Below are 17,958 nucleotides of genomic sequence, written 5' to 3'. Positions count from 1 at the left end.
GTTCTTACAAATATTTAGGATGGGAGGTCAGAGTGGTGCCTTGTATGTAATCTAGCCTTCAGATCGGATGGCAGATCCATTTCCCTATTTCGTTTCTGTTATAACCATAGGACTAGCCTATAAATTCTCAAGTTGATTCTGTGGAAATACTCATTTCAGTATCTCAGTGGATAAAACATAAGATGAAAATGGTTCCACTGTGAAACAGAAACCCATAGCAATTCTTTTATTGATTGTCCTCCTGGTTTTCCAACTCTTTTAATCTGGTAAGTCTATGGGGTCAAAGGCAAATTAATTTCTATGAATTTAAAAGCAAGGAGCCTGGTGTCTTATGCAGGTTCCTTATGCATTTCCAAAGATCTGCAGATCAAATGTAGATCATATGCTTTGTTGTGGTTTCAATGTAAAATGTTCCCCAATAGACTCTCATGCTTGGGGACTTGATCCCCAGATAGAAGGGCCATTTAGAATGATTGCTGAACCTTTAGGAGGTGGAGCCTCGCAGGAAGAAAAAGGTCATGGAAATGGAGAGAGGCATTGAGACTTTATAGTCCACACCCACTTCCTGAGTATTTAAAGCTTTCTGACTGCAGAGGTGCTATGAAACAACGACCTCCTGTTCCTTGATGCCATGCCTTCCCTGCTGTGATGGAGGCAAAATGAAACTTCCTCCTTGAGACTGTGTCTTATCTGACATTTGATTGCAGCTATAAACCTAGCGATTAATACAGGAAGGAAGAGACTCTTCTGGCTACTAACCTTCCTGGGGTTGCTGGGACTCTTGTTCCTACCTACAACTCTGGTACACAGAAGGGAGTAGAAACTCAGTTGGTAAGGTTTTCTTCCAGTCAGGTGTTTCTTTAGGGCTATGCTGGGCCTAGAACCCAGGGCCTTCGAGAGAGTTCCACACTATAGGTGGTGAGTCACTTTCAGCAGATAGTCTTAATTAATTGAAGTATATAGAAAATCATTATTTATCATGGAGCATTGTTTATTGTAGTGGCATAGAACAATCAGTTCACAGTGCTTGTCAATTTGGGGGACTCAGGAGCTCAGGTGGAAACATGAGGACCTCTTTTCTCTATTGTATGGTCTGAATTCCAGCTTCTCCTCAGGGATTGCTGCAGGACTGGCCTGGGACTGCGCTATGGGATCCCATTGCGGGATAGATTTTTAGCTCATGCATCTAAATGCTGGGCTAGAATGGGTGAGGAGACATCAGCATGGGCTATTTACTAAAGCACCTCTGGGTAGCTTCTCCATCCTAACAGGCATAGAAAAGGGTGATTTCTTCTGAATTGTCTCAAGGTTCCATGACTCAGCAGCCCTAGTAACATCCAGAAACAGTGTAGCTGCTTGGGCTGTTCTCTTAGAGAGTCAGAGAGCAACACTTCTCCTGCTTTGGGGATTTGTCAAATTTCACTGGATTTGAGATCTGAAAGTGAGATTCCACCTCTCACTTCAGGGAACTTTTAGCTGGGTTTTAAACTTGCCTTGACAAGCCATCACCTAGTCAGCATGGTAGGTTGATAAAACTGTGAAGATTTTTTTTTCTTTCTGCTGAGGTATGCTCCGGGAGACAGATCTAAACAAAAACAAACAGCAAAATACAGTTAGAATTTGCTGACCTGGGAAATAGAGAGGATTACTATGTGGGTGATGTTCAATGGACAAGAGGAAACAGCCAGGATGAAAGAGGATGCTGTGTGCTGCTCTTCCTCCATACAGGGGGTTGATAACAGATCAAAATAGCTATACCACCAAAGTTCAACTTGTTGAAGCAATTAGTTTATTGGGGTTACTTACAGAAGGATGGGGAGAGGTTCCTTACTAGAAAATAGATGACTCAGAGGCCCACCCCAACGTAGGTGATGACTCACAAATGCTGTAACCCTAGAGATCTCTATACCACTTTGAGACAGCTTGACAGGTATACGGGTTTCTTTTAAGTAGGTTGGTTAATCAAGTCTCCTTTCCAGCAGTTGTTATTGCTTCTGTAACATAGGGTACAGTGGGGGAATAGTTTGTGCATCTGGTCAGTTTTAGGGACTTCCTGAGGCTTTTGAGTTGTTTACTTCATGAGTCTCAGCAAGTTTTCCTATAGAACACTCTGTATCTTAAGGAGCTTCCTTCCAAAATGTGGTTTCCAGCTTGAGGGAAATTGATAAACAACAACCTCTATAGTCAAGAAGTCTTCCCTGAGGAGATGATATTTACACTCAGAGTTCAAAGATAAGAAACAGTTAGCATGAAAAGCCCATGACAAAGCACTATAGGTAGAGAAAATACACAGACCTTAGGTTAGACACAAACAACAAAAGACCAAGAAGCCAGTGTGGTTGGGATGATGCAGTGTTAAGGAAGCAAGACATGAATGATTTGGCAAAAGCAAGAGGGTGGTCTCTGTTCTCTCCACCTAGCCCAAGAGTGATGAGATATAGTGATATGTCCCTGGGTTCTGGATCTACACAATGGAGGCAGTAATAGTTTAGGTAGGTAACTTGAGCTAGGATGATGCATTAGTGAATAAGTCATGCCATATATAATATCTTAGAAGAATAGAAAAATCTAATTATTTTTGAAATAATAGATAATGAAAAGCAACTGAAGGCAACTTCAAAATTTTAGCTCCACTTGTACAGATTGGGTTGGTCAGGCTAGGTGGGCTCTTCTTCTTGTAAATAAGTGAAGTTCTGAATTTATATGTGACCTACATGATTTCTCCTTGGGAGTTATGAGCCAATGTCTGCTCATAGGATGTGAGTGTGGACCCAACTTGCAGGTAGCCTCACTAAAGACTAAGTTTGAGGAGAGGCTTGGGAATCTTTGCAACTTCCTTAAAGAGTCACCTCCCCGTTTCAGGAGTAAATTATGTTAATTTGTAGGAAGGTACTACACAAGAAAGCCTACAAAATTCTGGACTCATACATATGCAGTTTTATGTTAATTGTGCTTGTCTTGTAACTGTTCAGACCTGGGCTAGAGTCCACATTTTATTTCAGACCCATGTCTTCAAGCCTTCCTCCATTCTCCCTTCCTCTATACTCATCACAGTGATTCGTCCTTTTGTGTGGCAATCAACTACTCATAACTGTGTCCTTTGTTGTCAATTTTCTACAAAAAGAGATGAGACAGGCAGATACCCAGACCAAAACAGAAGGTGGACACCTAAGAACACCAAGGTCTTTGAGACAGATGATGCCATGTCTGAAGCAATACTGGATATCCAGGAATGACCATGCTGGCTCTTACTAGGTGGAATCTGCATGGAGCAAATTGTACTTAGAGCCACCTTACCTTAAGTCAAAAAGAGAAGTATGACCAAATGAAAGAGGAGTGGACTACTCTATTGAATGGATAAAGGAAGAATGGGTGGTGGTTGTTTAACAAATGCTTTTGAACTGAGAGGTGACTCAGTGTGTAAAGGGTTCCCTGCAAAAGCATAAGAACCCGAGTTCGGATGCCATGTCCTACATGAAAAAGCCATGTACACAGTGGGCATTTGTCATCCCAAAACCAGGGAGAGGAAGAGGATGGAAGGATCCCTGTGACTGTCTTTCTATCTAGCGTAGCCAAATCAGTGAGCTCAGAAAGAGACCTTATCTCAGATATATACCTGAGATGATGAATATGGCTTGTCAAGTTGATAGGATCCAATCTTACCTAGAAGGCAAACCTCTGGGAAAGTTTATGAAGGAGTTTCTAGATTGTGTTAAACACAATGGAAAGACCCACCCTGCATGGAGGCGATGCCATAGCCTTGCAGGTGTCCAAGACTAAGTAGAAAAAGATGCATGCAGACCTCCAGCTTTCAAGTGAGTTTCTTGACTGCGGATATACTGTGACACTCCATCCGCTCGGGGTATGGACCAACATATATACTCCCTTCATTATGTTACTTTGAATGATATCTTGTCACATAAGCGAGACAGCTATGGAATATAGTATAGAAAAGAGTCTAGTTTGTTGAAGTTAATAGGAAAATATTTTAAAATTTAAGGAATGGGCCAGCAAAATGTTTTAATAGGTAAAGGTGCTTGCCACCTAACCTTTTGACTTGAGATCAATTCTTAGGTCCAACATGATAGGAAAGAACTGACTCCTGCAAGTTGTCCTCTGATCTTCACACGTACAATATGGTGTGTTCATGGTACCCACACTTGTACACACAAAATCAAAACTAAAAATGCAACTTAAAAATTAAAACATGAAAATTTCTTAGGAACTAAAATAACTAGGATCTAGAGGCATGTCACATCACCTTCTGGAGTCTTCACCCCTCATTACTCATTTGATCTTCCTACTTCTTATTTCATCTACATCCAGGATTATGGAGAACAGCACCCATCAAACACTGGGCAAAGGCCACAGGAAGGATATGTATGGCAAAACGAGGATGGCAGAGAGAGGTCACAGTGATAGACTACAGGTACAGCAAAGAGTTCAAAGGGAAAGAACGGTCATGATTTGGACAGACAACTGAGCCTTCAGACTTCTGCAAGCCTGGTTCTACTCATTGACTAAGAAATGTGTTACTGTTGTTTGCTTGTTGTAAGATGAGATCTCCTTATATATCCTGGGATGGATTCAACCTTAAGATCCTCCTGCCTAGGCCTCCCAAGTGTTAAAGGATTTCTCTTCTCTCTCTCTCTCTCTCTCTCTCTCTCTCTCTCTCTCTCTCTCTCTCTCTCTCTCTCTCTTTGCCATATAGATCCTGGAGATCAAACTCAGGCTATCAGATCTGACTGCAAACTCCTTTACTGGCTGAGCCATCCTGCTGGCCTGGTGCATTTTTAATACTATTATTTCACTTTTTTATTGGTTGTAAAATGTACAGACCACAGACAGTAAGAAGTTTAACAAGAAGGAAGGCCCAAGTGAGGATGCTTCAATCTCACTTAGAAGGAGGAACAAAATAATCATGAGAAGTAGAGGGAAGGAGGGAACTGGGTGGGACAGGGCAGATGGGGAAAAGGGTAACAGGATCAGGTATTGGGGGAGGGGGACGGGAAAGAAGGCCAGAGGACCAGGAGAATGAAGGAAATATGTAGCTTCTGGGTGTGGCAGTAGGGGACCCTCTAGAAAATCCCACAGATCTGGGATATGAGAGATTCTGGGTACTCAATGGGAGTGACCTTAGCCAAAATGCCCAACAATGGGGAGAGGAAACTCAAAGAGTCCACATCTAGTAGATAGACAGGGTCCCAAGTGGAAGGACAGGGTTACTAACCCACAGTCAAAATTTCTGACCAAGAATTGTTCCTGTCTAAAAGAACGGTAGGGACAAATATGGAGAAGAGATTGAAGGAAAGGCTGTCCAGTGACTGGCCCAACTTAGAATCGATCTCATGGGGTATGGGGGCAGCACCAAGGCCTGACACTATTACTGATGCTATGATGGGCTTACAGACAGGAGCCTAACATGTCTGTCCTCTGAGAGACTACCAGAAGCAGAAACAGACACAAATACTTACAGTCAACCATTGGACTGAAGTTGGGGACTCCTACGGCAGAATTAAGGGAAGGATTGGTTGTGCTGAATGGGGAGGACATCCCCATAAGAAGACCAGCAGTTTCAACTAACCTGGACCCCTGGGAGCTCCCAGAGACTGAGTCACCAACCAGGAGTATACACAGACTGGTAAGAGGCTTGTAACAGCCACTGCTTTGCTGCTATAATTAAAAAAAAAATACTATGACTAAAAGCAACTAGGAAAGGAAGGGTTAAATTTGGCTTGCAGCTTCAGATGTAGAGAGTCCATCACAGTGGAGAGGGCAAGGGAGCAGGAATGGGAGGCTGGCCTAGCAGTTAGGAAGCTGGCTGGTTAAAAAAACCACCAAAAACCAGAAAGCGGAGTCGGGATCTCTAAACCCTCAAATCCTGCCCCTGGAGAAATGCTTCCTCCAGCAAGACTCTACTTCCTAAGGTTTCACAATTGATTCCTCAGACAGGGCCACCAGGTCAAGACTAAGCATTTAAACATGGGCCTGTGATGGACATTCTCATTCAAACCACATTAGCTCTGGTTAACAAGAAAACCTCCCTTCTGTGTATTTGAAGTTCTAAACAGATGGAACCCGGTGACAATTCACTAGGTGGCTAAACCATTTCTTAAGAATCCTACACTCATTATTATTTAATTTCATCACCTGTGATGAGAGCAACAATTACCAACACCATTGTGTAGAACTTGAGCTAGCCAATGTCTCAGGGCTTCTGGGCACCAAGTGTACTGCCAATGCTTTTGCCAGACCACCTTCCTGCTTGCTTTCCCTGGTCTTGGAGTCAATCAAATTCTGCTCAGCATGAGGCTTGAAAAAAATCCACAGAGCTCAATCAAGTCAATCTTGCCATCCCAGAGCTCAGTACACCAGGAATCTTTACCAATGGTTTCTGACAGCAGTAATTAACATCCTCTCTGGGGCAGAGTTGGGAGAGGGCAGGGTATAACAACTGAAGTCATACGTGTGCTGCTGGCTTCCTCTGGATAAAGTAATTGCCACATTTAAGTTTGCAGGAGGAGGACATCCCTGGGGAAATGGGAATTAGAGGGAGAGGGAGGTAGGAGGGAAGTTGAAGGAAAAGAAGGGTTTAATTACAGTGCATGGTGCTTGCTCGTAGTTAGGAGCTGGGACAATACACTAATTTCTTCTAGTTCTAACTATGTTTGTGAAGTTCTGCTGAGTTATCTGTGAAATTCTAACCATTTCTACATGTAATGATGGCTAAAGAGTGAGAGAAGACTAGGAGAAGCAAGGTATGTCATCGAGGGGAGGAACTGAATATCTAGTTTTTGATAAAAGTCAATCTTGTAAAAATGGTTTGGCTAAAGATGCTATTTATTTTTAGTTAATATGTAGATATTTTGCTTCCATGTGTGTCAATGAACCACCTGCGTGGCAGTTCCAATAGCGTCTAGAAGAGGGTACCTTCTAGAAATCTATCACCTGGAACTCTAGCCATGGATGGTTATGAGCCAACATATGTGTGCTAAGAATTAAACCCTGTCTTCTCCAACAACTGTTGCCTGATGACTCAACTCTCCATTCCCCAAAGTCAGCCTTAAATGTTAAATGAAGGAAGGAAAAGAAAAATAAGAATGGTCTTGGATCCTGTATATGAGTTACTTGGACGCAAGAATATGATGTCTGCTGTGAGCAGGAGATGGGACAGTGGATTGTACCAGTGTCTATTATTTACTAGAATGGACCTTAATTAACCACTGCCATTTCAAACCTAATGGAGTCTACCATCAATAATATAACTAAAACTCGTTTATGAACCTTGGCTGGGGAAAAGATGGCTTTGTAGGAAAAGCTCACACTGTGCAAGCATAAGAACCTGAACTTCTATCTCGAGAGCACACATCAAGCTAGGGATAATGGCCAATCTCTGCATCCCCAGACTTACAGGGAGACTTGAGATAGTCCAACCTCAGAAGTTCATTGGTCAGCCAGCCTAACACTAACAAGCTTTTAGGATTGATGAAAGGACCAGTTTCAAAAGGTAGACAGAAAGTGAGAAAGTCATCTCATGTTGACCTCTGGCCTCATATGTGCATGTATCCCCTATGCACCCAACCACCCATACAGACATACATACAGAGAGAGAGAGAGAGAGAGAGAGAGAGAGAGAGAGAGAGAGAGAGAGAGAAGGAGGGGGAGAGGGAGGGAAACTATCTAAACTGAGGAAAATCTCTAGAGAAACATGACATATATGGGAAGTGAGAAAAATAATTTTGAACACCTCAGAAGCCAGCCAATGACCTCAGCCTCTTAGGAGAGGATCAATATCTCCAAATTACTTGAGATTGGATAAACAGGTTTTGAAGGTTTCCTCTTGGTTGTAATTTTATGTCTCTAAAGAGACCATGCATGCCTGTGGCAATCGTGACTTCCCTGAAGTATTCGAGGCACTCAGCCAGCTTTGGGTACATGATGGCAATTTGCAGAATGCTCTAATTAAATTAATAGTTGATGAATGTATTAGATATGTTAATTAGATTCTGCTTGCATGAAATTCTAGCTGTTAATTGGTTAGAACTTTGGAAGAGAGCAATCAAGATTTTTAATTCTATCAGAGGCAAACAAGTAAATATGACTTCTTAGTGGGGGAGTGTGGAAATGTAGATAACAGTTTAAATAGTTACCTGAAAATACCTGCAGGAATTTGTAAAATAAAATCTTTTCTTTCTTTTCTTTTTATTCTCTAAAATTTAAATATAATTTCATGATTTGCCTCCCCTTCCTCCCTCTAACCTTTCTCCTGTTCTCCCATTTGTTCTCTCTGAAATGCATGTCTTTTTTCTTTATTATTATTATACACAAATGCAATGTGCTGAGTTCATCTAAGTGTTTCTTTTATGATTTCAGAGCCTACCACTTAGTACTGAATAGGCAAATAGGTGCTCACCCCTGGGGAAGACTGCTTTCCCACATGCATTTGGAAGTTCTTAGTTACCTGTAGTTTTTGGAAGCTGTTTCTCAGAGTTTCTTTTGATTCACTTCAGAATACAGCATTGAAATAACTTAGGGTGCCAGAGTATTCCTAATCACACATTGTATTTCACTATTTTCTGTAGGTTAATGTTACATTCTACATTTCAGGCTCTTGGAGGGTAGAACACCAATGCCCACCTCACCCCAGCTCCTACTGAAATGTCTTGAAATATCATGATTAAAGTTTCCATAAGAGGTACAGCCTTGCAGCAGGCTTCTTGCTCCTCTGGCCCACAGAATCTTTCTGTCCCCTTTTCTGTGCTCTTCCCTAGACTTCAGATGCAGAAGTTGTGTTGTAGATGCCTACACTGGGGCTGGATGCCCCACAATCGGTTGCTTTCTATATGTTAACCAGTTGTGGTTTTCTGGAATTCTCTCCACCTGCTCAAAACAGTAGAAGATGTTTGTTGATAAAGGGTGAGAGCTTTACTTATATTTGGGAATAAAGACAGATATTTAGAATGCAGTGGGAGTTATACTGGTTTAGTAGGCAGCTGGAGTAAACTCCTCTCTAAACCCCATGACCTCACTTGCCCCAAGCACTTGGTTGGATATCCAGTACTAGACATTATCTTCCTCCTGCTGAGCAGGTCTTAAGCCCAACTAGGCAGCTGCTAGTTCCCATCAAGATGTAAATGGCAGTACTGCATCTTTCCAGTTGCCTGAAGAAGCTCATAGGTATTACAGCAGAGCAGACCCGTCGGTTGCTCCCCTCTGTTGGCAGCTTGCACAGCACCTTCTGATACTTTGAAAGCTTGTCTCAGAGTTGAGACTCTCAAGTCAGATACAGCTCAGATGCTCAGAGTCAACCTTTGACCCCCAGAAGGGAACAAAGGTCAACAGTGATAGCCTATCCTGTCTTGGGAGTCTTGGATACCCTTGGGCAAAACTCAAAAGGGTTTTTTTTTTTTTTAATATCTGGCTTTCTTTTAGGTAGTCTATGGTTCTTAGGGGAAACATTGCCAGTCAAAGTAGGATAATTTCATTTTTCATTTATATTTATACATGTAGACTTCCCTAAAATTATACAGATAATTTTGCATAAATAAAAATAGTATGATTCCTTATGGAATTTTCAAAAATCCTTGGTTATTTTTCCTTCCTCCTGTGTTAGCTTCTTCCCCTTGTCTCCAGATAAAGCCTATGTCCCTCTCCTGAGCAGAAGATGCTTTCTTCCCCTTTCAGTCATTTTCCTGAATATGTGATAGCTCTGACCTTGTCTAGGGCCTTTCTTGTATACAAGAATGTGCTCAATAACGTTTTCAGTCTGCACATTTGTATAGCATCTGGGTGCATACCCTTCCCTAGTCATTCTAACTTCCAGATCAGTCCTCAGACAGAAAGCTCTTGCCCTCCGAGGTGCAGCCCAGATTTGGTTTTGGTTGATTTCTGAATCTATTGTCGGGATAATTTAGGATTCCAGAGTATTATCCTAAAGCACGGTATGCCATTATTTGCTATGCATTAATTTAAGATACCAAACCTCAGAATCTTGAAGAGAAGAACTACAATTCACAATACACCAAAATTTCATAGTCAACGAAGTTTTATTAGCATGTGTATATAATAGCCCAAACAGACATCCATAAATTTCTGGTTTAACAGAGCGCACATGTGCATGCACACACACACATACATACATACATACACACACACACACACACACACACACACACACACACACACACACACACACACACCACAATGAGACCAGCACTAGACTTATTTTCACAAACAGCTTTGGAAAATTCATGTCGTTCCCAGATTGATTTAATTACTTTAATCTTTTCTTGAGTATTCCTTCATGTCATCAGGTGTCTTCAAAACAATTGACGTTTGGTATGTAGTTCTCATCCTGACCATTCATATTGAATACTGGCTATAGAAGCAGGATCATGCCAGTCACATCTGTCCTCACTAGCTGACTATGTAAGCCATAAAACCCCCATGCAGCAGGGTGCAGCCCCCCTGTGTAGCATCTCATATCCCCTATTGTTTATCTTTATTTCCCCAAGGTCAATCTCAATTCAAATTACTATTAAATATATGTATTTCACTAAAAGTTTTATGCCAAAGATGAGGAAGGGCTTTAGCACTGAGTCTTGTTTGAATTCATTCATCGTGAGTCTCCTAGTCATTCACAGGAAGCACAAGGTCTTCTCACCAGTAGCTCCTTTGGTTCTCTCTGTCTTCAGGTCTTTCCTGTTTCCTCTCATCTTTTCTTACATGTGGCCACATGCTCTATGCAGCTTCCAGGAGCCTCCTCTTAACCCTCCCCCCCTTGTATTCTCTCTTCTGCAGGGTAAATCACCACAGATACAGTACCGCAATTCATCATTTAAAGCACACTTTATATATGCAGGTATGTGTGTAAAGACAATTCATGCTAACCCAGCAGAACTCTAGTCTTGTTTCAAGTCACTCTCCTTAGATATTATAAAGGAAAAGTAATTATTTGTCTGCCAGAAGGCAACAAATTTCAGAGTTCTGTTAACATCTATATAGGGCATGCATATAAAATATCTTTTTATGGTACATACTAAATAAAAAGTCACAGCAGTAATGTAATTGAGCTGCTGTCTTTTCCTCTACAAAGATGTATACAACGTTTGGTGTCAATATTTTTCTTAATGAAGGGCATCCATTCAACCATTTGTCATCAGTTATATTGCATGCTTTTAACATGTGAAAAACTGCAGCCAGGAGAGACACTAAGAAGCACTTGTTTTCCAGGGGGACATGGACAGGGGGACCTGAGTTTTGGGAGAGAAATGTGTGTCACAGTCATGTGTAAGTGCTCTCTAAGGAAGAGATGTCAACCAGCATGGCTTCCCAAAGAGAAGGGTATTTTCAGAGTGAGTTTGCTAGCCTGAAAAGAGATGACCCGTGTGAATGAAGGGAACCAAGTTCCAGGATTACTGGACCCTATTACAATAGCTGGTACTTTCCTGCAGTAAAAACACGTGTGTATAAACAAGGACTCTGGACATGAACATTTCTATTTTCACTTCCATAATTAATGAGTTATTTGTGAGGCAGGATCCTGAGGCTATGTCAATATCCAGTTCTTATAAAACTTTCCTCACAATGACCTCATTTTAGCCAGCCTTGCTCATTTTTGTTATTTAAATTACCAACTTAATAGTTTTACAACATTCTAATTTTATTGTCATTCTTTTTGTTAAAAAGGCCCACACTTTTCTGTATTTATTGATGTATTCCTTCACTTTGGTCAGTATGTAGTCAGGGCTTCCTATCTTGGACATGGCTATAATGTATTACTCTCATTATTTTGAGGCTTCGGGAAGGAGTCTTACCAAATTGTCTCCAGTGGCTTTTTGACATACATTCCTCATCTTTCCCTACTCTTTTGTTCACTAGCACTAGATGCATTATGCTCATTGCTTCTTTTCATGACCCCAGGCATGGACTACAGTCATTTACTGGGGAAGGTCCTTTGTCAAGTGAGGTCTAGGTTGTGGGACATCCTGAATGGTGTGTAGCAATATGTTCAAATACTTTTTGAAAAAGGTGATGTTTGCTTCTAAGAGATGATGGTCTGAGGTAATACAACTCTGTAACCTGAGGCATATAAACAAGTGACACAAACTTGAACAGAATAGATACCCAATATTCTAGACCCATTAAGCCAAAATCTCTGAGGGTAGGACACAGGAACAGAAGTAGAAAAACAGACAAATAACAAACTGTGACCCAACCTGTGGGAATTCAGCAGAGACCTGGGAGGGGATGAAAGAATAGGGGACAGGAGGCACAAAGAAGGAGAGCAAGTCTATGGTCTGATCAAGCTCTCAAATTTTATTTTTGGTTAGTGACTTATAAAGACAAGCAAGTGGGAAGGCCACTCAGGGCCCAAGACCAATTTCACTACTGTCACCACCCTCCCATTGTCCTTTTGGTTCCTTTAACCCTAAACCACAAATTGCAGGTGTGCTGATAGGAACAGACTACTGGCTTCTCGGAGGGTGTAAGTGGGCTTGACATTCCTGAAACAGAGGGTATAGGCTTGACTCCTGGCAAAACAGCCTGTATTTCCACGGTGCATTCAGTGCCCAGGAATGAGATGATGAAGATGATTTAAAATAGCATCTTGGTGCTGAAGGAATGGCTCAGTCGTTAAGAGCACAAACTGCTCTCGCAAAGGACCCTCGTTTGACTTCCAGCACCCACATCAGATGTCTCACAACCACCTGTAACTCCAGTTCCAGAGGATTCTATGCCCTCTATGCCCTCTTCTGGCCTGTGGGGGCACTGCACTCACATGTACAAACTCACACATAGACACACACACACTGTGGTTTAAGTATGCAAGACTTTAGCCTTAATGGCCAGGTTTGGGTTCCCAGGACTCTACCATCTTTACCATCCATGACCTCTTGAATTCCAAGTTCATTCATAAAAGGAGGCAATTTTCATTCATTCTGTTTAGTACACAGATTCTCACAAAGATTAAAATGAAGACCGAGAGAAGGATGCATTCTTAACAACTACTATTAGTTTACTGAGTGGCTAGAACCAGAAGCCCTTTCTACCTTTTCATCAGTTACTGAATTTTGGTGCCATATCCATTCATTCTTTCAAAAATTGCTAATTAAGTACACTAATTAAACGACTTAACTGCATTCCAGAGTGCAAGTTTTTATAATCTTATGACATCAGACACACGTAGTTCAATGGAAGGAGATATAAGTATATAATGCATTGAGAGAAAAAGATTATATGGTGAGAGGATATTAAAATGAACAATGCCAATTTCCCTCTAACCTCACATAGCTGAATTACCCATGCAACCTGGTTTACTTGATATCATATTCATTTGTACCACACCAAAAAAAATCTTTCAATGAGATTTTTCTTTTACCTCTGTTGTTTGAAATTTTAGTAGAGTTGAGCAATAATAAACCATAAGTGTGAAATGTGGGTTATGCATGGAGTTGTAACATAGTTAACAGCCTCTACTTCCTGAGTCAAGACAAAGAACTTGTTTGCTAAACATGACCTTATCATTCCTGCTCTTGCCCACCTACCAGTCTCTCTTACCCTGTTCAAGGACACCATTGATTTGCTTTCTTTCATAGGGTATTTGTTTGATCTATCAATGCCTTTGGAGGAAGGCATTTCTGGATTCTTTTATTTGACATATTTTTTTTAAAGAATCATCCATGTTGTTAAAAATATTCATTTGCAGGGTCTTCTGAGATGGGTCAGGAGTTAAGAGTGCTTACTTCTCTTGAAGAAGACCTGAGTTTGTTTCCCAGCACCCTAAAGCAGACAACTCACAAACAAATGTAACTCCTGCTCCAGGGGATTCAGTGTCCTGTTCTAGTTTCCAGGGGCACTCACAGACACATGTGCACATATACTCAACAGACACAAGAGTGTAAATATTTTTTAAATCTTTTAAAACAAAACTTCATTCCACTTTTGTGCTAAGTCATCAGCATGAAAAATCTTCTGGTCAACCTCTAATACTTTATGAAGACAGCTCGGATGACACTGACACATTTGGTGTGAATGTATATGGGTTTACTTAGATGTATTCAAGTCTCCTGTGTCCTTGAACATGTGACTCACTGGCAGTCTAGGTCTCTAACAAGCAAAAGCTATTATGGACCAGTGGTGACACATATATTCAATCCCAGATCTCAGGAGGCAGCAGCAATTGGATTGCAATGATTTTGAGCCAAGTGTGGGCTACATAGCAAATTCCAATCAGCTAGGCATACACAGTGAGACCCTCTCTCACAAAACAAAAAAAAATGGCTATCGTGGATACGTGTACACAGATTTGAGGGAAATAAGTTTTCATTTTTTGTCAGCAAGTACACAGGAGTGGAATGATTACTCCCCATGTTAGTGTTTAGGACAAGAACAAACTTCTTTCTATCATGCTCAAGTCAAGGGTGTGAGGTTTTCCACTCTTCCACTGTCTTAACTTTAAAATTTTATTCTCTCTGCTTCTGCCTTCCTTTCTCCTCATGCTCACTCCATTTGTGTGTGTGTGTATGTGTGTGTGTGTGTGTGTGTGTGTGTGTGTGTGCTTTTTTCTGAGACTGTATGTGTGTCCATGTGTGTGGCCATTTGTGCATGAGTGCAGTTGGTTGAAGAAGCCAGAAGAGGGAGCTGAACCCCTAGAGAACAGGATCATAGGTAGTTGTGAGCCATTCAACTTGGGTTCTAGAAACATAGCTCTAATCTTCAACAAGAACAGCAATGCTCTTATAATTTTGGCTGTGAACCTAAACTTATATGACTGAGCCATCTCTCTGGCCCTTTCTGTTACCTTTTAAGTATTTTCTACCAATCTGGAGTCCACATTAGCATATTTTTCATCAGTGTCTTTTCAAATGTGAAATCTGGGTTTTGATGTTTAGTTTACTGATTTATTTCTTCTTTTCATTCATACTAATATGACCCAAACTCAAGGCTACAACTATTTGGTCCCTTTCACTTTCCCTGAAGTCATATTACTAATGGTTTGGCTTATTTTAAGTTTGTAATCCTTTTTAATATATAGTGTGAAATATGGCTGGTGTGTGTTTTCACTATTTAGGGCTTCTTTTGCATAAGGCCATCAAATTTTTTATGGTGCTATTTGTTGAAAATCTTGTCGTTTCCCCAGTGAACTTGGCCTCTTTGTTGAAAAATCAATAGAAAATTTATGGGTATGCCTGGTTCCACACATAACAGTCAATTTATTATGAAGATGGCCTAAGATGATCCAACTTGTGCAGCTATAGAACAGAACACTCAGAATCATGGCCTGGGGATTCTGTACATGGGTGTACATGGAAAGGAGAATGGCCAGGATTCCAGAGTTTCTGCTTCTGGGGATCTGGCTATGGTGACTGTCCTTTTTAGTGAGTTTCTGAACAGGCAGCAGGTCAATCCTCTAAGAGTTTTGTTTTTTCTAGCTGAGACTTTTCTGTGACTACAAGGAAGGAAACACAAGCTCATGGTGCATGGGCTTCATCCGCAGAAGAAAACTCGGCAAGCAGCTAGCAATGTCTGCTTCATACTACTCTCCTCAGATCTCTAACAGAAAATCCACACTCCTCGGAGTCATGGTAATGCTTCCTACTCTTTCTCTCGACAGTGTGGCACATGGCAATATTGTTGTTCCCATAACAAATTCACTGTGAGGATTCCTCATGGAAGATAAATTTTCTTTTCCATGACCACAGCAGGAATACACATTTAAACTAGACTTCGGTGTTCTATTCTTACTAAATTTAATGTTTGTACTATACTATATCTGTGGGGGTGAAATCCATTTGGTATCATTTTTTTTTAACTTAACACATTTATTTTGTGTGTGTAGCTACATGTCACAGAGGGATTTTACACATGTACCAGTATGTGTCTGGAGGTCAGAGAACAGCAGAAGTCTATTCACTCTTTCCTCACTGGAGGTCCCAGGGATTTAATTCAGATTGTCAGTCTTGGCAGCAAGTAATCTCTCACTAAGCCATCTCTCTGGCCCTTTTATGAAAGCAAATTTAACCAGTCATGGAGAGCTAGCTAGCAAAGAACATTCCTTTATGGCCTAGGCTCCAGGTTCTTGGCCTGATTTCCCTCAGTGGTAGATCATTACCTGGAAGTGCACGATGAAATAACCCCTTTTGTTTCCAAGTTCCTTTTAGCCATGGTATTTATCTCGGCAATAAAAGAAAACTAGGACAGCAGATTGCAATCTGGGAGAGCCTGCTTGAGATCTTACCTCTCATTTAGAGCAAACCCAGATGAGCATTTAACAATCCACTGAGCATGTCTCCTGATGCTCTTCTGTTTTGAATGAGGTCTAAATGGACCCTGTTGTCTTCTTCTCTCTTCCTTTCTGCGTGTAAGTTAGCATGTGCTAATTCTGCCAGAGACCAAGTAAAACAAAATAAATTGAAATTGTCACTTAAGATGTTTCCTTCGAGGGCAATCTTAGGCATTTGATTTGGCCACTGCCATCATTAAAACATGCTTCAGTCTAAGGGGAAATGCTCCAGGTAGGCTTGCCACGGGCTTGGAGGGTATTCCTGATGGGTTATAAATAACTAAGTGTTCTAGTTTCAGTCCTGTTGATGTGATAAAACATGCTGACCAAAAGCAACGAAGGAGAGAAAAAGGGTTGGTTGTTTCACACTTCCTAGTTGCAATACAGCACTATGGGACGTCAGGGTAGAAATGTAAGCAAAAACTTCAAGGAAAAAACCATGAAGGAGCACTGCTTGCCGGCTCACAGGTTCATGCTCACCTAACTTTCCAATACAACCTGGGTTGAATCTGCATAATCTGGAGCTACCCACAGCGGGCTGGGTTCTCCTGCATTAATTAATAACCAAAACAATGCCCTACAGACATGTCCATAGGCCAATATGACCTAGGCAAATCTTTTTTCTTTTTGCCTCTTTTGTGGAAAATATATTCTTTTATCTTATATCACATCATATAACCTGAGTACAGTTTTTCCTCTCTTTGTTCCTCCAAGTTCCTCCACTCCTGTCCTCCCAGTTAGATTTACTCCATATCTGTTTCTCATTAGAAAAGAAGTTTTTAAGACATAATGATAAACACAAGAAAGTAGAATATAATAAGTAGACTGTGTCATGGTGACAATTAAAGCTAACCAGAACACCGAGCATGTTAAATTTAATTTTACGGTTGAAATTCAATGCAATATCATAAAAAAGACACACATTGGACATATACTAATATCCAATCTTTCCTTGTTAGTAGCACTTTAGGAGTCATTAAAGCTTAGTCCTCTTCCTTCTTTGCTACTTAGTTCAGCACTCTTGATAGTTGGCTGAGCCCCATTATTGAAAAAGCTTCCACATTCCTACATAGGCCATGTTATCAGAATTCCTTAAAATTTCAGGTGGGATTATTGGTGAACAAACTATAGTTGTAAATAGCTGTTCCTTTTCTTTCTTTTTCTTTTTTCTTTTTGACCTAAAATGTTCTTTTACTTATTGTATTATACTTTATGTGATACAAGCTCCAGTGTGATATTGGCTAATTAGATCCTTTCTAGTTCTTTCTCATTATAAAATTCCATTCTCCACACTTACTCTTTAAGGTTCATTTTCTATTAATAATAGCAACTGATTTGAATGGTGAACACAAAGACTCTGAGGAGACTCAGTTGGACATGGAAAACTGGAAGGGAGTGAGATTCACATGGCTCCCTTGCTTTAGGATGACCTGGCAAGTGATTAATATGAAATATGTTTACTGTCATGGGTGATAAGTCTTCCCTCAGGAGTTGAGTACATCCAAAATATATTTTAGTAATGTATTGTAAGAGCTCATAATGAGGATGATATCTGCAGGGGAGAATTAAAGAAAGCTTTGCAAAAAGTAGAGAGTTAGGAGAATTAATTGTTGCAATTGAACAACTATAAAAAGTATGATGTAATGGCACATGAGATTAATGCCTCATCTCAC

The 17,958-nt window shown here is 40.8% G+C and overlaps 1 long non-coding RNA gene across 5 annotated transcripts in view; it reads right to left on the bottom strand.

Annotated features, from left to right (window-relative positions):
• The window catches only part of LOC102553022 (uncharacterized), a 63,688-nt gene that overhangs the window by 31,918 nt on the left and 13,812 nt on the right, over positions 1-17,958 (bottom strand). For all 5 annotated transcript variants that reach the window (XR_015631221.1, XR_015631222.1, XR_015631223.1 and 2 more), the window contains one exon: positions 1,494-1,585. This is a non-coding gene — a long non-coding RNA (uncharacterized LOC102553022). The remainder of the gene's footprint in view (positions 1-1,493; positions 1,586-17,958) is intronic.

This window comes from Rattus norvegicus, chromosome 10 (genome assembly GCF_021556685.1).
Source record: "Rattus norvegicus strain SHRSP/BbbUtx chromosome 10, alternate assembly SHRSP_T2T, whole genome shotgun sequence".
In the NCBI taxonomy this organism is placed as follows: domain Eukaryota; kingdom Metazoa; phylum Chordata; class Mammalia; order Rodentia; family Muridae; genus Rattus; species Rattus norvegicus.
Note: the sequence above shows the minus strand (reverse complement) of the source record. Positions and strands in the feature narration are given on the sequence as shown.